This window comes from Tenrec ecaudatus, chromosome 10 (genome assembly GCF_050624435.1).
Source record: "Tenrec ecaudatus isolate mTenEca1 chromosome 10, mTenEca1.hap1, whole genome shotgun sequence".
Classification (NCBI taxonomy): domain Eukaryota; kingdom Metazoa; phylum Chordata; class Mammalia; order Afrosoricida; family Tenrecidae; genus Tenrec; species Tenrec ecaudatus.
Window position 1 is genome coordinate 69,818,269 of NC_134539.1, and position 21,924 is coordinate 69,840,192.

Genomic DNA, 21,924 nt, shown 5'->3' on the forward strand with positions numbered 1-21,924 from the left:
CCTTCCTTTTTATTTATTTTCTTTTCACAGTTCTCTCTAAGGACTTTTCAGAGCAAAGCAGAAGGATGCCACCAGATTTTTCCCTATACTTTTCTGCTGGGAGGCAGGATCCAAGGAGGTCTGGTGCCCCTTTCTGTGGTTTTGCTTTTCTTATGAGTTCTTCTCTCAATGGAGGGTGTTTAGCAGGAAGAGATGTAGGGTGTGGGGTGGGGGACAAAAACAAAATCATATTTTCTGTTTCACTGATTTGGAAATTAAGATAGAATAACTTGCCTGAGACACTGGAATCAGTCAAGTGAGCATTTTTTGACCCTTGATGCCTTTTAATTCTTAGCCCCACACACTTTTCACATAATCAGCAGTCTTGTGCAATGTATGAATGAGCTTCAATTTTTAGTTTAAATGACTATAAAAGGATGGATAGGCATCCTATCTTTGCCTTCCCCTGCCCCCGCAGGATTACTCTGCTTTTGACAGGCAGGATAAAGTCCATATTTGTGCTCTGGGCATGGGGTAATTATCTGCACATGAACACACACAATTGACCCATGTCCTCCCCTGCAAGAAGCATTGTTACAATTAACAATGAGCTCAACCTCACTTGGGACTGGATACTTGTTACAAAGGGATGTCCTGTACATTGCAGGATATTAACAGCATCTCAAAAGATGCCAATAACTTATGCCACCCACCACACTGGTGGTAACCAAAAATTTTTTTCCCAAAAAATTGATAAATGACCCGAGAGGAGTTAAATAATTCTTATTGAAAACCATTGCTTTAAAGTTGTTCAGCTATTCAGTAAGAACCAGGAAGGGAAAAGATAAGCAAATGCTAAGTACTCTCCTTTTTACCAGCCAAGAACTGTTCCAAGGTGGTATCCCCTCAGACCATTTCATGAAATCACCACGAGGCCCCTGAGAGGCTGGCATCGACATCCCTGTTTCCCAAATTAGGAAAATGAATCAGAGAAGGCCAAGGACATCGCCAAGACTACACAGACTGGTGGAATAAGGATGTAACTCTAAGTGGGCACCAAAGTGTGCGTTATGCTATTAGGATCAGAAGGATGCTATCCTGCACATACTCCAAAATCACACACATGACCACAAGCTCCCTAATTTTGTGGCAACTACACACACACACACATACACTCACAATGGTGTCATTATTGTGTTCTACTTCTTGAAAGACTAGATGGTGTAGGAGTGAATAACTAAGGACCCAAGAATGGAACCTACTACAGCCATCAAAGAATGAAAACCTCTCTGCTTCTTCACTTGTAACAATGGACACCTCATGGGGCTGTTGTGCGGATTCAATGAGATGATGCATGTCAAAGTGCTGTAGTCTGACACATACGGGTTAGCGATTATTTTCTATCTACGAAGCCAGATAATCCGACCAAACACAATTGCTGTGGCATTTCTATGCACTTAAATAATTGGGGCTATAAAGAAACTTACTGCCATTGACTTGATGCCAACTCATTGTGACCCTAGGATCAACTGATAGGACAGGCTCGAACTACCCCTGTGGGTTTCCAAGACTGTCACTCCTTATGGGAACAGAAAGCCCTGTCTTGCTCCCACAGAGCAGCTGGTGGTTTCAAACTGCTGACCTTGCTGATTGCAGCCCAATGCATAACCACTACGCCAACAGGTCCTCTAATTGGGGATACAGGTTATACTACTTCGTGTTCAGTTCCTTTCGTGTCTTTAAGATAGACCTCCATACTTATCTGTGCCTACTTTGTTTCAGACACTGCCATAAACACTTAGGATACATCAATGAACAAAAACATAACAATTCTTGAACTTTCAGAGACCAAATGGCTTGTTCTCTAAAATTATATCGCACATAATATTTTTAAAGTAATTGCGACATGCCTGGTCCTACTTGGCACGGTTCTGCATGCAGTAATTTATATAGTCTCTAGAACAGCCCTAGGAAGTAGATACTAATGAAATTCCTGTTTTACAAAAATACAGAAAGGTTCAGTGAGTTGACCAAAGTCACACAGCTGGTAAAATAACCATTGTTAGAGCAAAAACCAAGAAGACTCTCTCTTCTTTAAGACAAGCTCTTAAATACTACAACATCCTACATCCTTTAAGGTTAAGACAACAACCGAGTGGAAAGCACATATAAAAAGGTCTCCATTTTTATTTCTGTAACTTTCTATAAATGTTGTGATTTTTCCATACTGTTACCTAATGCAGAAGTCAAAAAACTTTATCAGGAAATCCAGATACCTGAGAGGCAGTTTTGAGAGGTTAGGGGTAAACCAAATGTCAATAAATCCAGTCATATATATTTTTTTTTCACTAGAGAAAAGCTTGTCGTTAGTTCAGGGATCGTTTGCTGGCCCTTAGGAGCGTTTTCCAGTCCAGTCTGTTGGGGCACCACGCCCTGGCCCCAAAGTCCACTTTCAGCATTCCCTGGGGACCTTGCCACTCAGTCATATATTTTTAGAGATAATTTCATAACATTTTATTTAATCTTTTATTAGTTCTTAAGTGTACTTGTTGAAAGATAATTGGTAAATAAATAATTATTATATAATTGTCAGATCATTCCTGCCTAACGTTTCTCTCCAGCTCCTGGTGATGTATGTGAGTGTTTGGGTGTAGCTTTTCTCCTCTTCACTCTCTCTTTGGATTTGGGGGATCACACTATAGTCTCAAGGGACATCAAGGTCTACTGGGACAATATAATTCACAAAAACCGTGTTCTATATCCTACTCTAGTGAATAGCAAATGGGATCTTAAAAGCTCGCAAGCAGTCATATAAGGTGTAGCCCTTAATCTCCACCAGTCCAGCATCAAGAAGAATGATAAAAATAAAAAGACATATGGAAACGAGTAGTCCAATAGCTTCATGGAGCACACAAGCATCTGTCTTCACAACCCTGAGACCGGAAGAACTAGATGGTTCCTGGCTACCAACAACAACTGTCCTGAAAAGGATCATATTAAAAGGTCCTGGATAGAATGAAAGAAAAATTGTGGGACGAGATTCAAATAATAAAAGAGCCCAGGTTCACTGGTCAAAGAGACATAGTGGAACCACCAAGACTTTGGCCCTCAATCATCATTCAGGTCAGGCAGTGAGTTCACCGCTGAGAAAGACTAAGGGACCATTTAAGATCAGAGGTGCAGTCCCAAGGGTTAGGAAAGAAAGAGGAACAAAACCAGGCAACACAGGGAGAAAGCAGAATAAGAGGTGGTACCTTATACAGCAGCACAGCACGGTCCATGGTAATAACAGCTTTCATCCATAATGACATAAGCAAGGGGGAACCGCACTCACTAAAAATTTCCACTAGAAAAAAAAAGAGATGGTACCTTACGGGGATAATAATGAATGAGTTGAAATGAAATATATATGCATTATTCGATGCAAACCAGGAGAATACTTTTGAAACAAAGGTGAGTTAGAAGTTTAGAAATTCTCTGATAGCCTGACCTATGAGCAGCAAGACAGAGTAATATCTATCAGCAGCTACAACTGCACTGTTTTAAGATAAATTCAGACTCAATATAGTCAGTTTCCTTGAATGCCCTCCCACCCCCAAGACTGTGATGGTGTGAAAGTGAAAACAGCTCATGAGTATTCTCTTAACACATTTTTGGGAAAGTGTGTGGCTTTGGCTGTGGCTGTAGTTCAAGGGCAAAAATACCACCCTCGTCCATCTATCCATGAGAATCCGCAAGCTGAGCAACACTCTTCCAACTGTAATAAATTCTATCCACTACTTAGAATGCTTCAGTTCCCCACTTAGACAAAAGATGAGAGCCAATGCCTCTCATCAAGAAATCTTGCCCATTGTTTCTCCACTGCAAATCTTAAGGAAAGAAATTTATAGACAAAACCCTCAGCATTTGGAAAGTTTCTTCGCCGCACTTCCTAAAAAAAAAAACAAACAACTTATGACTGTGAGCTTAGAAACAAATGTAGGGAAATACCCCAAAAACCCTGGTTTGCAGTGGGGGCGGGTGGAGAGGAGGAAGAAGAAGACAAGAGGAGTCTTTCTTTGGTCATAGTTGCATTTCAATATTGGAACTCCCCCTCTAATATAACATGCCAGGGCTAACAGTGACATGCAACAGATTTAATATGAATTCTTCTTTGTTCATACCTGTATGCCTAGTTTCTCCTTCCTAGTAGGAAGATTCTCAGTGTACCAAATCTTTTCTTTGTTTTCTTTATATGCTCATGTTCATCTTCAGATAAAGTTACTATGGTAGCTACTTGAGTGAATAGGCGAGAAGTCGTGTATCATAATGCAACATCCAAGACACAAAACATGTAAAATATAAGACAGAAGCCAGTACATGTATAAGGGAATCAATTATCATGTCATGGAAAGGGTATGTGAACATTGGCAAGTGTCTGAATCTGAGCCTCTGTAGTTCATCATGTTTGGAGTCTTTGATTAAACCCTCATCTTTGAGCCAAAATGTCTTCATTTTTGCATTATTAAAGACACTGTGTGAGGATTTCTAAAAATGTGGACCTAAATTCTGTTTTCCAGGTAGTTTTGCATCTGGGAACAAATAAGGCAATGTGAAGATTAATTTCAAACTGCACCTAAACAAGCTGTGTTTGGTGGTGCAAGGGTAGCAACTCCTGAGCGTCCAAGGTCATCATGAGAAACAAATGCAATTGCGTATGTATTATAAAACACACTTAAAGATTTTTCCCCCCAAGGATCAGGTCTTATGTGTTTCTTTCATTATTCGGCTAAAGCATTTGCTGTGGAATTCCAACAGCAGAAAGCCTCCAGACAGTCACATTCAGTATGGACCACCAGCACGCGCCACGCCCAAGATCATTCCGAAAAGTGCTCCTTGCCATCCAAAGAGGATGAAGAGGCGCACACTCCTCCTGCCTCTTCCCCAGATTGGTTTCCATTGATGCAGGAGCAAGCCTAGGAAACATGTGACAAAACGTATGAAAAGCTGTGGGAAAGCAACATGGATGAACATAGGTCTGACTAAAATACCCTTTTTTCAATCCATGGCACCATAAAGTTCCTTTGATCCTAATTCTTTTTTGCTACCTGTTTTTGAACTTATAAAATTTGTGGGATATTAATCATGGAAGTTAACAAACATAAGAGAGATACAACAAAGAGTTCTTCTAAAAGATACATACAGCAAAACAAAACTGAGTGGTGTCGACTAGCTTGTTTTTCCCTTCAAGCTATTTGGGGGTGGCTTCATTCTTATTCCTTTTCCCTGGGCAAGCATTGGGAAGTGTAGGATACACAATGTGGATCTGTCAAATTCCAAATAGCCTAGCACCAATTGGGCACACCAAAAACCAAGCACAATGCCACTGAGTCTATGCTGACTCACAGCAGCTCAATACAACAGGGTAGAACTACCCTTTTCAGAGGCTATAACTTTTTGTGGGGTTGGAGAGCCCTGCCTTTCTCCCACGGAGGGGCTGGTGGTTTTGACCTGTTGACCCTGCAGTTAGCAGCCCAACATGCAACCACTGCGCAACCAGAGCTCCTAAATTGGGCAGAAGAATAGATATATTGGAAATAATGGGCACCTCTGCACACAGCTTCCGGGATCCCAAAAGGACATCTCTGATCATTATAATGGAAAAACGTAATTGTGGAGGATAAATGTGGTGCCTGAAATAACCATAAAATAGCAATCCGTGTCAGTTCATGGCTGGCAGGAAGCAGATTAATTTGGGAACACAGCATGGTGAAAAAGAATCAGTCAGTTCTCAATGCTACTCGCTCCCCCAAAACCGCCGATGGCACTTCTGTGCTGCATCCCTCCCTCCCCATGGGCAGCAGTAATAAAGGCCAGCAGTGGTAAGCACTAAAGGGGCGGTTTGTGGCTGGGAAGTAGGAGTCAGTGTTAGGAGCCAAGAGTTCACCGTTCAGTGGCCAGGACTCCAAGTGTAATTCTACCCCAAACTGCTGCAGGCAGGTCACTGGACAGGATTAAAAAAAGAAAAAGGGGGAAAAGTTGCTTTCAGGTCAATGCCAACTCAAGCAATTCTACAGGACGAAGTAGAACGGGCTCCAAGGCTATCAGAAGCAGACCGCCCTATCTTTCTCCCAAGGAGCTACTAGAGGGTTCAACCTGCTGACCTTTCGGTTAGCAGCCAAGCACGTATACTGAACATTGTTTCAGCCTCGGGGCTCTGGGTTCCACTCATAATATTTAAGCTGAATAACATACTTATCTTTTTTTTTAAGGACTGGTATCCCCGGGAGACAAAAGGATAAGCCAGACCAAACTGTTGGTCATAAAGGATCTTTAGGGGAATAATAAGACCGGGAGGGACTGACTGTACCCTCAACCCTAACAGAGCAAAAGCAAAGCACTTTCCCAGAAACAAAACTCAGAAGGCAGGAAGAAGCTGAAACAGAGGAAGGAATGAAACTGGGATCCAGCGAGGACAGAGGAAGAGCCCTGTCGCCTGGAGGAGGTGTCAAGTAATGTTGAATTTCAAATAAATCGATGAATGGAAAACTAATGTGCTCTGGAAACTTACTCCCAAACTCTAATAAAAATGTTTATATGAATGTGAATATTGCATAAATGATAGCCAAACACCGCTTCCATGTTGTTGTTAGTGTATGCTGTCCAGACTTAGTGGCCCTCATAGGAGAGAGGTGGTCTAGACTGTCATCTTTACAAGAGCAGGTTTCTGGGTCTTCTCTTGCATGGCGGGTTCAAGTCACCAAGCCCTTCGTTACTAGCCCAGCGACGCCATCACTGTGCTACCAAGACTCCCTTGGGACTTCTCTAAGCAGCTATTATGCTTAATTTAATTAAAATGTCACGTTTTATGTGCTCTGTAATCTTTGTCCTTCCTCAAATGAAGTCAGAAATACCATAGCTATTGCTAAAGCTACTCTATTTTAATATTTCCCTTGATCCAACCACTGCCCATGAGTCTGTTCCGATTCATGGTGACCCTATAGAACAGAGTAGAACTGCTCCGTTGAGTTGCCCAGATTGTAAACCCTTCTGGAAGCAGACTGTTCCACAGGGCGGCTGGTGGATTGGAACAGTTGACCTGTTGGTTAGAAGCTCAAGGCTTAACTCAGTGCACTGCCAAGCCCCTTATTCCTTGTTGATATTAGACAATTTCTCCTACCCTTCACCCAGGAGACCCACACCTCACTCACTTGTTCCAGATTCTTTTGTCGTGATATTCAAAACCACTTTTGCTTTCTTCGTTGTCTGTACCTTTCAGCCCTCTATCTCCACAAAATTATCACGATCCTGCGTGCCTCTCTCATTTTGAAGAAATGAAGGGAAGCAGTGGTCCTCCTTAACAGATGGCCACTAGGGCCTACCGGAGGCCCAAGCAGTGGCACATATAAACTCAAGGCCATGGTGTCCGTGCATAGCGACCCTAGAGGACAGGGTAGAATGGGCCCTCTGAGTTTCCGAGGTGCAGCCCAGCGGATAACCACCATACCGCCTGCGTTCTCATCACACATAAAACCAACTGAGAGGGTGGAGGGAGGGTGGACTGGAAAGGGGAACGGATTCCAGGGATCGACATATAAGCTCCTCCCTGGGTGGGTGAAGGAAGACATCAGACAGTGTAAGATATGACAAAATAATAATTTATAAATTATCAAGGGCTCATGAGGGAGTGGGGAGCAGAGAGGGAGAAGGGAAAATGAGGAGCTGATGCCAGGAGCTTAAGTGGAGAGCAAGTGCTTTGAGAATGATGAGGGTAACAAATGCACAAATGTGCTTGAAACAATTGATGTTTGCATGGATTGTGATGAGTTGTATGAGCCCCTAATAAAATGATTAAAACGAACCAAAACAAAACAAAAAGACAGCTGAAAAATAAAGTACAGAGACTGCAGAGCTAGCTCTACTGTCCCAATCAAGACAAAACCTAAAACAACGCCAATCTTTCACATGCATAATCATGGCCTTCTGGTTAATAGACACGCAAGTGAAAAGGTGAACTTTGAAGTATTAGTTGTGAAGTGCTGTCTTATTTAGACATAAAATCTGTCTTGCTGCTGTGCATCGGGAAAGAAGGACGGGCACTGGAGGAAACCGTTCCAATTTCCCTGGAGTTTTCAAACCTTAAAAGGTGGGCCTGTTGGCAGAAAGAGAAGTCTTGTTCAGTGGGGCACCAGAAAATAGATCTGGGACAAGTAGGTGAAGGTGGTGAGATAAACTATTTCTGCTCAAAACTGGGAACAACTGGGTGACGGAGCGGTCTAAAAATGGACTAGGCTGCCTCACGTGACACCAGTTTCCAGGCCACCAGCAGCGTATAAGGAAGAGCAAAGTCACACTTCATCCGGCCTGGCTTTCAGGGGATTCCTGCTAGGAAAGGGCATAGGAAGGGATGATACTAGGAAGTGCTTTTGACTCTGCAGTTCCAGGAGTCTCTCCCTCATGTCTCCTTCTAACCCCTAGAGAGGCTTCCTTCTGAGATAGTTAAGAAGGGCAGGGGCATGAAAACTTGGGGTTTTTTTCCCCATCCCTATCAATTAAAAGCTGAGTGACCTTAAGCAAATTATTTAACTTTGATGTGTCTCAATTTCCTCCCCTGTACACTTTTCTAGATTTCTGGTATTTTTAAGAGGAATAAATGAAGTATTGTATATAAAATGCTTACAATGTGCCTTGTAGATGGGAACTGGAAACAGGGAATCCAGGGCAGATGATCCCCTCAGGACCAGTGGTGTGAGAGGCGATACTGGGAGGGCACAGGGAGGTTGGGTTTGGAAAGGGGGAACCCATTTCAAGGGTCTACATTTGACATCCTCCCTGGGGGACAGACAACAGAGAAGTGGGTGAAGGGAGACATCACTCAGGGTAAGATAAGACAAAATAATAATTTATAAATTATCAAGGGTTCATGTGGGAGGGGAGAGTGGGGAGGGAGGGGGAGAAATGAGGAGCTGATGCCAGGGGCTTAAGTGGAAAGCAAATGTTTTGAGAATGATGAGGGCAATGAATGTACAAATGTGCTTTACACAATTGATGTATGTATGGATTGTGATAAGACTTGTATGAGCCCCTATTTAAATGATTTTTTTAAAAAGAAAAAGAAAAAAAGTTTAAATTTACATACTGGTCATGTGAAACTTTCAAAAGCCTATTTTTTCCTTCAGTACTTTCTTGATTAGCACGTAGTCAAGATGTGATAAATCCTTATTGGTAAATAAACAGATAAGACTCAATGGACTTCATGTCAAGATGACAAGTTGAGCAGAATAAATGATGATTACTTAATACAAATAATGAAATAGAAATCTTAAAATAAAGTCAGTCCAAACTATTGTGAATGATGGGGGAGTGCAAAGTGGAGACCCAAAGTCCATCTGTAGACAATTGAACATCCCCTTACAGAAGGGTCACAAGGAAGAGATGAGTCACTCTGGGTGCAGTATAGCACCATTGAAACATAAAACTTTCTTCTAGTTCTTTAATGCTTCCTTCCCCCATTTTTCTGACCCTAATTCTGCCTTACAAATCTAGGTAGACCAGAGCATGTACACTGGTACAGATAAGAACTAAAAACACAGGAAATAAAGGACAGATAAACCCCTCAGGACCAATATTGAGAATATCAATACCAGGAGGGGAAGGGGAAGGTGGGGGTAGAAAGAGGGAACCAATCACAATGATCTACATATAACCTCCTCCCTGGGTGATGGACAACAGAAAAAGTGGGTAAAGGGAGACACCAGTCAGTGTAAGACATGAGAAAAAATAATAATTTATAAATTTCCAAGGGTGAGGGAGTGAAGGAGGGCGGAGGAGAGAGGGAAAGCAAATGAGGAGCTGATACCAATGGCTCAAGTAGAAAGAAATTGGTTTGAAAATGATGATGCCAACAAATGTTCACGTGTGCTTGACACAATGGATGGATGGGGGGATTGTGATCAGAGTTGTACGAGCCCCCAATAAAAAGATAAAAAATGAAAAAGTGGCAGGCTCTGCAAGCTCGGTGTTTCTGGGCCCACACAAATTCACTGCATGTGTGGCAGCCACGGGGTCCACGGAATACCCCATGGGACTTAGGGCAAGGGAAACTGATGCACATGCTGGCAGTCAGTCTGCTTTCTGTGCCCTGAAAAATAAAATCTTTGTCTTTGAAAAAAGAAAATATTAATGTCCATCATAATTTGGACATAAAATGCCCCTGATTCCAAGTCCTAGACAAATCAGTTGACGGTTACTGCCCTCTTCCTCCGTTTCCAAACATTCGCAATTTCACCATAGCTATATAGTATCTTTGGGATCGCTGTGGAGGCTGTGGCGTAAGCACTGGTCAGCTAACAGTAAGCACATCTGCTCAAACCCACCAACTGCTCCGTGGAAGAAAGAGGCACGCCGCTCCCTAAAACATTAACCTGGGAAACCCTACATAGGTTCTCTATGAGTTGGTATTTGGAGAATTCAGTGGCAATGGTTGGCTTGGGTATAAAGCATATTTACATACTAATATTTTTAATATGTTCCAAGCCTATACCTAGGGAAAATGGCAAGGAAGATTTATAACTTTCAAAAGTCAGACATCAAAAAAAAAAACATTTTACACTAATTGGGATTTCATTGAAATTGGGACAAAGACGAATATTATGAAGGACAAAGTAAGGATCAAGAAAGGGGTAAACTATGTATATGTATGAACTGTGATAAGAATTGTATGAGCCCCTAATAAATTGTTAAAATTAAAAAAAAAAAAGAAAGGGGTAAACATGACAGGAGAGCTGATCTAGTAGAACGGGAGGACCTAGAATCCTTCCCAGATGAAGCGATGCTTAAAATGAAATGTGAGAGGCAGGAAGCAAGTCTGACAGGAGAGGTGGGAACAGGAAAAGTTGTCCTAGCACAGGCCCAGATTTTGGTGTGGAAAGAAGCTTCGGATATACGAAATATTGGAATGTCAGCAAAGCAGAACGAGGGTAAGGTTTGAGAAGGTTGCAAACACAAGCAGGGGCATGTGAAGGCTTGGCTGGGGAATTTACACTTCACCCTAAGAGTAATGAGAAGCTAGTAGTGGGGTTGAAGCAGAAGGTAATTTATTGGCTTTAAATTCTACACTAAAGGACATGATTTAGCTACCATTAGTGTAGCAATATGCAAAGTGATCTAAATCCATTTCAAGAAGTTGCCTGGATTTAAGCTGCCACCATTACCATTTTGGATGGGTTATTTAGCCTCCCTAGGCTTTGCTTAGAAGCCCTGGTGATATAGTGGTTACGAGTTCGGCTGCGATCCTCATGGTGGCAGTTCGAAACCACCAGCAGTTCTACTGGAGAGAGACTGGGCTTTCTACTCCCACAAACAGTTCCAGTTTCGGGCAGTGAGGTTGGTTTATGTATCGTTTCCTTATCTGTAAAAGGAACAGAATATGTATTCCACAGGATTAAAATTAAAGCCGTAGGTCCTTGCATAAAATAGGTATGGCTATTGTTATTATAAGGTTCTTTTTATTAACTCTTTGATTATTCTTATCTTACTGGGATCATGGGTAAAGGGCTGGTAGCATATTGGTCATGTGTTGGGCTGTTAACGGCAAGTTCAGCAGTTTGAAACCACAAGCCGATCTGCAGGAGAAAGATGAGGTTTTCCACTCCCATAAAGAGTGACAGTCTCGTAAACCCACAAGAGCAGTTCTTCCCTGTCCTGTAGGGTCTCTATGAGTTTGGACGGACTCGATGGCAGTGAGAGAGTGTGGACATGTTAACCAACAGAAACTGCTGTGAGTCCATTCTGACGGATCGTAACTCCAGCAGCCAGTCTCACCTTCTCCAGCGGAGCAGCCGGTAGGTTTCAACTGCACACCTTGTGGTTAGCAGCCCAGCGCCTAGCCTAGGCTCCCCTTGGCTAAAAGAGGACTTACATTTTGGGTGTGTGGGGCTGTTTGTTATTGGTTTTACTTTCCAACAGTTTTATTGGCATTCAACTGACACAGCATACAATTCAATAGGGGAATCGTGACAAGAAGTGTTGTGAAGAAGAAAAAAGGAACTGTGCCATCCTCACCACATCAGGTTTAGAGAAGCTGAAGCTTCATACGACCAGGATCGCAGCAGTCAATCGATTTCTCTTCGGAAGTTTAGACTGGGGACTAAAGAGCTGTGGACGTCATTTGAAAGTAAGACGTTGATTTCTTTTTAATGAACTACTTAGGAATGCCAAAATGAAAACCAGTGAGACAGTCTACACAGGCAACACGTTTCTCTCTCTCTCTCTCTCTCTCTCTCTCTCTCTCTCTCTCTCTCTCTCTCTTTCATAATCAATAGTATGGTGATCTTGTTCAAGAGCAACGGCGATAGAACTTTCCTTGTGATCCTTGATTTGACTTAGGAGCCTGAGGAAAATGAGCGTCTCCATAGTGTAAGAAAGGGAAGCTGAATAATGATAATAACTTGACCCTAAAATGCATGCAAAATATGCATTCCTTTCACATACTTTGAGTATAAATAAAACCCTTTTAATTTCCCACAGAATCTCAGGAGTCCAGTTTCTAAAGTCCTGCTGAAGACTGTGATGGGAACAAGCAGTCTCCCAGCCAATGGACTCCATCTCAGCCTATAAGACTATGGGCAGGCAGGGCGGAGGAAACTCAGAGGTGAACAACCAGCCCCAATAACAAGAGTATCTAAGAACCACTGGCATTAAAAGCTAACTAGAGGTGTGTATGCAAGCAAGGTTTTTACAATGTGCATGCAATATGTGTCTTGTCAATTGGGATGATGAAGATAAAAAGAAAAATATACCCAAACTACTAAATTCAAGTTAACAAAATTGGATTCTGTTTTGATCTTTTATCAGTTTATCTGTCATTTTAGAATACTGCATTAGCATCCAATAGGAAAAGGAGCCCAAAAGAATTCTTATTTTTGACTGAACAATACCTCATCCTGCAAAAAATCATCTGGAGGGCAAGGGTTGGACATTTTTCTTTGTCAAGGGCCAGATAACGTTTATTTTAAGCCTTGTGGGCACTATTCAACTAAGCCATTGTAGTGAGAAAGCAGCCAACGCTTATACAGAAAGTGAGTGTTACAATGGAATTTGATTTAGGTATACTGACATTTAGATTGTATATCATTTTCATGTGTCGCAAGTCATTATTCTTTTCTTTTCCTGACCATTAAAAATACAAAAAAAAATCATTCTTAGCTCATTGACTGAACTGAAGCAGGCAACAAGCTCAATTTGGCCCACACATTTCCTAACCCTTCCCACTGACCTTGGGAATGATAACACTGGTGAATTATGTTAGGTGGAAAACATTCATCTTACCTTTAGGTGTAGAAAAATCTATTCTTCTGTAACCCATGTGTATTGTTTTAATTGTATTACTAACTGGCTTCACTGGTTCAGAATGCTGGGACTATTTAAGTCACGAATTGAAAGTGACTTCATTGTTCATTCATTTCTTCAACAAGTATTTCCTTTATGCCCACGATATTCCAGGTAAGGAGTCCTACTGGTGCAAACAGGTCAGCACTGCTAAAGAAAAGTTTGGCAATCTGGAAACCTTATGCCAAGGAAACCTTATGGGGTAGTTCTATTCTGTCACATGGGGTCACTATGAGTGACATTGACTCAATAGTATCCAACAACATGTCTCAGACTCTGTATAAGGCAAACCCAAAAAATACTCACTGCCATTGAGTCAATTCTGATTCATAGGGACTCTATAAGACAGGGTAGATCTGCCCCTGTGAGTTTCTGAGACTGAAACTCTTGACAAGGTAGAAAGCCGCCCCTTTCTCCCAGGCAGTGGCTGATGGTTTCCCACTGCTAACCCTGTGATTAGCAGGCCCATGCTCACTACTACAGCACCAGGGCTCCCCTGTTGTAGACATAAAAGAATAAATAAAACATCACCCAAATTCATTTCCTGGACAAACTCATTTCAAATCACTTAATAACATTGCTTTAATATGCTTGGAATTTTTATTTTTTTAAATACAACTTGTAGGAATTTTTGCATTTTGTTTCTGTATACTTAACCCGTGTTCTGCAAAACTATAGGCAAAGAGTAACAAGGAGAGACAGAGAAACCCCCGTCTGAGGAGTTCTGGATTTACTACGTAAAACAAAGAAGTCCATTTAAAATGAATGACAATGAGTGTTTATATTCAAATGAGAAACCAATACACGTCTTGTCATGTGAATAAGGGGTGGGCTAATTAGAAATAAATAGCATGGTTTCAGCCTGAGAAACCATGCTATTTATTTCTAATTATTTCTAATTAGTTTCTATTACCTCCCTATCTCTAACAGCATGAAAATAAATTTTTAGATATGGTGATTAAACATAAAGTTCCATTCTTCAGAAAAATACTGACCACAAGATACTAATCTAATACTAGTCAGGCATTATGGCATCCCAGGAGCAATCTGATTTTCACTGTATATTTACTGTCTGCCTCTTAATTGCTTCCTGAAAGAAGTACGTGTGCTCCTTTCAATCCCAACTCCTTTGAATCTGTCTGTATGCTTTGGTTTGGCTTCATGTTCATCACGATCACATCCCTATCCTTAACACTAGAAAATTAATAATCAATAAGGGAATAAATAAATATATTATGGTATGTGCATATAGTAGAATGTGACTATTACAAAAGATTATTCTAATCAGTAATCACTTGTTTAGAAATATATTTACATTTTATTAAATAGTTTTAAAATATATTTTTAATTAAAAAAAGAGTTGGTTTTTTTTAATGTAGGCTACAAAACAATTTATACCGACCCTCATGTAAAGGCATAGACATTAGGATACTACTCTTATTTCAATGATCATTCTGGGAGATAAAGATTTAGACTGATTATTGCTATCTTCTTTTCATTCTTTCTGTTGTTTGGATTTTAAAATGATATATGTTAAGTATTTAACCCTAACTAAACAAACCTTATTTATAAGCCACAAATTTTAAAAAATCAACATAAGGTACAATCAACTCAATAATCAATTCCACGATCAACTCAACAACACGAGTGGTAACAAAACATGAAAGCTGTCATGCATGGTAACCTTTTGCTCACACTGCAGTTTATCATGGCTTTTGGAATTTGCCGTTGCGTTGACCTTTTAGAGAGTGCTAGTCCATTCCCACCACTCTGCTGTCAACAACACTCTCATCTGAGAGTTAGATAATATCATAAGCTTGCTTTCCTCTGTGTGCCTGCTGCCTTAAAGAAGCTCAGCATCTTAGCACTGGGAAATTTAGAGACTAAGACCAACTCACTCAACCTACCGATGAAGTCAGTTTTGATAATTGACACCAGAGAAGTAGCATAACCCTACGAGTGTCCATTAGCTAAGGATTGTCTACATGGCTTCACTCAGCTTTTGTCAATCGCAGAAAGTTATCTTTGACCCCAACATCCAATATCCATGGTATCCTGAAGCTCCCACATGGGTGCATCCTGGACTGTGTGTGTTTACAGACACATGGATGACAACAATCATCAAGGGCTTGTGTTGGGCTGGGCTCTCTAGAGACGCAAACCCAGGGAAGCTTGCATGTGTATGTCTAAAGAAAGAATTAGAATTGTATCACACAGTTTTTGTTTGCAAACTGACACAAATATACTAGTAGTAATGGCTTATGGATGACCTAACATGTACTTCACATAAACTATTGCCTCACACTTTCACTACAACCCACAAACACTGGCTCAGCAGTTGGTGCTACACTGCTGCACTGACAAGAAGGGTCAGAGTGGTAAAGGGGGGATTTAGAGGTCTTGCCACGTCTCAAAAGGAAATGGAGAAGAAATTGTGAAGAAGGAAGGTTTTTCTGTGAAGTGGTGCTTTGGCATTTAGAAGGGAAAGACTACACACTAGCAACAGTCATCGGCGCAGAGGATGTTTTCAGGGTCCATGAGGCTTATTATATTCTCCCTTCTATTAAGTTTCCATGAAATCTGACCCTCGTTGACTAATTCAATTACTGTGACTGAACAGCACCTGCAGCAAGTGTTCTATTTTCTGGGAGTAAGTGATTCATTTGGATGAAGGAAAGGGCATTTTCCAAGAAGAAGGGTTGCCATTGAGCCAGCCGTTCAGCTTATCAGAGCAATGGTAATCATTTATTGACGCCCATGACCTCCCTCCTGCTGTGAGGCCAATCTATAAAGTCTATCAATATTCTTTGTAAGTCACTCCTGTTTCCTGTTTCCTCCTCCTCTCCCACACCCACCTTCTTTCTTAAAATGATTGCAGGTGGTTGACTGAAAGGCTCCGAGGAAATCATCAACCCCTGGCAAACAGGGTGCGATTCTCTGACATGGTTTCCCATGGCCAGTCTGGCTCTGAAGTGTTACTGTCGTGCGGAAATTCATATTCATATGTAATTTCTAAACCTGTTGTATCTTTCCCTTCACGTGGTTTTTAGTCATTCCTATTTGCCTGCTATGCTTTTATCTGTGAAATGCCTAGGTTTCTGATGATACCCATTTTACTAAACTATTCTTATGATATTAATATCTCCCACATCTATGTAGAATTAGTGATTGCCTATTTTCCCAAAGAAGAGTCCATGACATTATATTCTAGATCAGTGCTGTCTAATAGAATGTAAGTACCATATGTAGCTTCAAACTTTCTGGCAGTCACATTTACAGAATTAAAAGGGAGCAAGTAAAGTAAATTCTAACTATATATTTTACTTAACCCAACATATCAAATATATATCATTTTAACATTCAGTCAATATCAAGAAACTGTTGTATATTTTGTATGTTTATTGTTTACTTTTATTTAACTTTGGTTTCATGTGCTATCTGTTTGGTTCACTAATCTTGTATGTATGGGTACATTTACAGCAAATCTCAATTTGGAATCTCACTCACTGCCATCAAGGAAATTCCAACTCATAGCAACCTTACAGAAGAGGGTAGAACTGCCCTTGTGGGTTGCTGAGCCTTTTTCTCCCCCAGGGTGGCTAGTGGTTTATAACTGCTGATTTGGTGGTTAGGAGCCCAATGCATAACCACTACTCCTCCATTTGCACTAGTTACATTTGAAGTTCTCGGCAATAACATGTTGCTAGAGGCCGCCATATTGGAAAGCAGAGGCCTGGGTGCCAAATGAAGGTATTAAATGGAATCAGACTCTTAGCCGAGCACTCGGATAAGCTCCATTCCCTCCCCCTCAACTTAGAAATATAACCCTTTCTCAGGTCAACCGTCCTAGAGAATTAACAGAAACAATCCTGTAACCTCTTTCCCACTTTCCACCCTCATCTGAACCCTTTAATTTTATAAATGGGGGGACAGGGCCCTGAAAGTCTGGTAATCAACCCAAATCATACAGTGGTTCAGAGCAGTCGCCTCAACTCACTCTTGCTAATACCTATGGCACAACTCTTCCAACTCCCTGAAGAAGTCTGGAGTCCCCCTTGGGAGCCTCCCTATTTCTCCCTGGAGGTGTCACAAACAAGAACGTTCATTTTACTCACTCTCCTTAGGTTAGGGTAATGGGTGGAACTAAACTGACCCTCAGAGCCCATCAGTTGAATTCACAGGTTGCCAACGAGTAGCTCACACCTAGCAATTTTGTGCAGTTCTGTGGAGCACTGTAGCCCGTTACACCAGCAGAACTCCATTACTAGGAAGGGAGAAGAGATCATTTGTAAGTTGCTTTTCTTTTTCTTTTTCCATACTTTTATTGAGGGCTCTTACAGTTCTCATCACAATCCACACATTCGTCCAGTGCATCAAGCACATTTGCACATATGTCGCCATTATCATTTTCAATGCATTCTGCTAAACATTTCCATACACTTAGAAGATCAGAAAGATAGGCTCCAAAATGTATTGTGATCCTCTCCCCAGGTGCCACTTACAATATATGACTGCTGTTTATTTGCGGCTTTAGATTTTTCTACACTAAATAGATGCATTCTTTTAATGCAAATAAACCATGAATATTTAAAACAAATGGTCTATTATCTTTACTTGTTATTTTTTCAATAAGATAACATGACACAGCAAACTTCATGTCAATTCTCAAAAATGCTTATTTAATTTGTTGTTTCTGAAATGCTTATTATACTTTATTGCTGTGTCTTCCCTTTTGTATTTTCATCAGTTTTTGGAAACAGTTCTTTAGTAAAAGCCAGAGTCTTCAGGTGCTCAATTAACCTGCTTGTAGGTAATCCCGAGTGTGGCTTGGGGTAAATGTTAACTGTGAAAAGCGGTAACCCCAAACTACACTCGGGATTACACTTCAGAGAAGTCTCTCAAGAATCTCTATCTGAGTTAAAGTTTATTGTGCCAACCTGGCCAATAAACACATGTGGGGTTAATTGAAGCGCCAAGGGAAAAACGGCTTGGTGAGCCTCGCCTTTCTAGTTCTCAGGTCTCTTGCTTTATGATGGTCAGACCAGGGTGCAGCTGCCTTAGCCAGTTCCCTGGTTTAGTTGGCAAGGCTCACTTCCTGCAAGACATCCCCAAGGAAAAGCCACATGGACCTATCCTGATGCAGCCCTGGGTGCTAGAGCAGCCGTGTGGAGACCCCTGCCAGCGCTGAGATGCTTACACGTTCACGGATTCGGTTTTCCCCCTGCAGTCGGCATCATTGCGTGTGTTTTGTGAGATGGAGGAGGACTTTGTGGATTGGTGTCAGACATATGGGTTAATGTTGGACTTGTGGGCTTGGGCAGCACTGGGTTGGGATGTTTTCTTGATGTGCACTTACCCTTTATATAAAACTCTCTATTATACATATGATTTTCTGTGGCTTTGTTTCTCTAATATACCCAGACTAACACACTATCCTATTATTCTGATTACATTTCTTCTCAATATTCATGACCAACACCTGGTTTATAAACAAAAGGCTTGTGGCCTTGTCAATCATTTGCTCAAATGGTGAAATTGTATTGCTACCCATAACCACATGACCTAATTTAAAATAAATATTGGCATCCAGTCTTGAATTTCTAATCAAAGTCACATTCCACCTTTCAGTCTTTTCTGGAGTCTTGGTTCAATTTATCTGCTGACACGCTAATGATAATACACAGATGGGTGTGATCAAAGCCTAAAATATTAAGAGATTGGCATTTTGAAAGAAATCCTCAACACAAAGCACCAAGAAGTTATTCGACAACAACGATTCACATCCTCACCTTTTTTTCTGAGGCCCATCAAAGATAGCTAACATGCAAGCATATAACAAGCTCTGTAACTGAGAAAATAGATAAGATTACTGTTGGAAAAATCTGACTAGGTCTTTTAGCACTTACCAGTATCTTAGTCTCTGGTACACTGACTTATGGTGCTGGCGAAGAACATTGAAACTACCATGGACTGCCAAAGAACAAACATGGTGATACTTTATCTCATGCCTTATCAGGAGAGACCCGTATCTGGAAAAGGCCATTATGCTTGGTAAAGTGGAGGGACAGCAAAAAAGAAGGCTGTTGATAAGATGGATTGACACAGTGATTCCAGCAACTGGGCTCCAACATAAGAACAATACTGAGGCGTTAACAAACCCAGGGACAAGGGAACAACAAGTGATCCAAATCAGTGGTGAGGAGGGTGTAGGAGGCCTGCTAGGGTGTGATCAAGGGTAATGTAACCAAGAAGAATTACTGAAACCAAAATTAAGTCTCAGCATGATAGTGGGACAAGAGGAAAGTCAAAGGAAATAGAGGAAAGAGCTAGGAGGCAAAGGACATTTATAGATATCTAAATACAGGCATGTACATATGTAAATATATTTCTATATGAGGATGGGGAAATATAGCTATGTGCATATATTTATAGGTTTAGTATTAAGGTAGCAGAAGTACTCCCTCAAAGCAAGAATACTTTCTTCTATTAAATTGGCATTCTATGATGCTCAACTTCTGGACAGGTGAATAAACAAAAATGGTGGAGAAAGCCGATGGTACCCGGCTATCAAAAGATATAACGCCTGGGGTCTTAAAGGCTTGAAGGTAAACAAGCGGCCAAATGGATCAGTTTTCAGGCATCAAAGAACAAAAAATCATATCATTGTGTGCTCACCTCCCTGATATGATCACTGAAGACAAATGGGTGCATAAGCAAATGTGGCGAAGAAAGCTGATGGGGCCCGGCTATCAAAAAGATATAGCGTCTGGGGTCTTAAAAGCTTGAAGGTAAATAAGCGGCCATCTAGCTCAGAAGCAGCAAAGCCCACATGGAAGAAGCACACCAGCCTGTGCGATCATGTGATGTCAAAGGGATCAGGGATCAGGCATCATCAGAACAAAAAATACTATCATTGTGAATGAGGCAGAGAGTGCAGAGTGGAGACCCAAAGCCCATTTGTAGGTTACTGGACATGCCCTTACAGAAGGGTGTCAGGGAGGAGATGAGCCAGTCAGGGTGCGATATAGCAACAATGAAACATACAACTTTCCTCTAGTTCCTAAATGCTTCCTACCCCACCCCCTCACTATCATGATACCAATTCTACCTTACAAATCTGGCTAAACCAGAGGACGTACACTGGTAAAGAGAGGAACTGGAAACACAGGGAATCCAGGATGGATGATCCCTTCAGGAACAGTGGTGAGAGTGGTGATACTGGACAGGTGGAGGGAGGGTCGGTTGGAAAGGGGGGAACCGACTACAAGGATCTACATGTGACCTCCTCCCTGGGGGACGGACAACAGAAGAGTGGATGAGGAGAGACATGGGACAGGGCAAAATATGACAAAATAATAATTAATAAATTATCAAGGGTTCATGGGGGGGGAGCAGCGAGGGAGGGGAAAAATGAGCTGATGACAGGGGCTTAGGTGGAGAGCAAATGTTTTGAGAATGATGAGGGCAATGAATGTACAAATGAGCTTTACACAATTGATGGATGTGTGGATTGTAATAAGAGTTGTATGAGGCCCCAATAAAATGATAACAAGAAAAGAACGGTACTGAGAATTGTGCAGGAGTGGGCAGTGTTTCCCTCTGTTGCACACAGACTCGTTATGATCCGAAGCAGACGTGGCAGCACCTAACAACAAAAACAAATGTCTCCGAATATCTTTGACTGTGATGACTGCTGGAGCCAAAGAGCAGTGAATGTGAGGACAACTTGTCTGAATGCAGTAAGACTCTCTGGCTGGTAAAGGAAGAACTCAATAAGAGACCTGTGAATGAGCCAGGTCTGCTGCTCAGAGGCTGGAGAGGATAACTCCTCAATTATTATTGATGGTCTCTTTTAACTGGGGAAGTTTTCCCATGGTGACATCTCTATTCTGTATGTAAGATTTCCAAGACCAATTTTCCTCTAAGTGAACTCAAAGTATTTCTGTACACTGCTGGCACCGGTACTCTAAAAAAGTCAAGATACGCTCTTGCTCCTGAGGAAATGCTGCATTCGTATTGGAATGTTGCATTCCTGCAAAGAGTGTCTAAATAGTCCCTCCTAAAACCATGCCCATTATGCCCATCAGGAAGTCCAGTAACATCTAATATTCATCCCTGGTTGACTGCCTTTGCCCTGTGATGGCTAGATCTTCAAACATCTTCACAATTGATCCTGTTTCTGCCTGAAGATGTTTTTGCTGTGAAATAATATGGGTCTTGTTTCAAGGGATGAGGACTATTACCAGAAAAAGGATTTCGTAGATATCCACATCAAACAAAGTCTACCGTGTCAGTATCCAATTTCCCTTGTAGTAATTCTTTTTCATTGGACATCTATGTCCTTTATGGGAGAGAAAAAGAGCTTTCTACTCCCATAAACAGTGACAGCCTTCGATGGGTTGGCAGTGATTTTATGGCCCTGAAGTTTGGGGTTTTTTAAAAATCTTCTTACAGAGAGAAAGTCAATTGGAAGATGATTGAAGAATATGTGATGTGAGTTGTCAAGTCAAATTCAGCAATCCTGCAGAGGAAAAGGGAGTCTCCTAGAACTTCCAATAAAGAAATAGTCTAGTAAGT

The 21,924-nt window shown here is 41.4% G+C and overlaps 1 pseudogene; it reads right to left on the reverse strand.

Annotated features, from left to right (window-relative positions):
- Nucleotides 1–18,059: 18,059 nt before the first annotated feature.
- Nucleotides 18,060–21,924, reverse strand: part of LOC142458554 (eukaryotic translation initiation factor 3 subunit E pseudogene) — a 36,516-nt pseudogene continuing 32,651 nt past the window's right edge.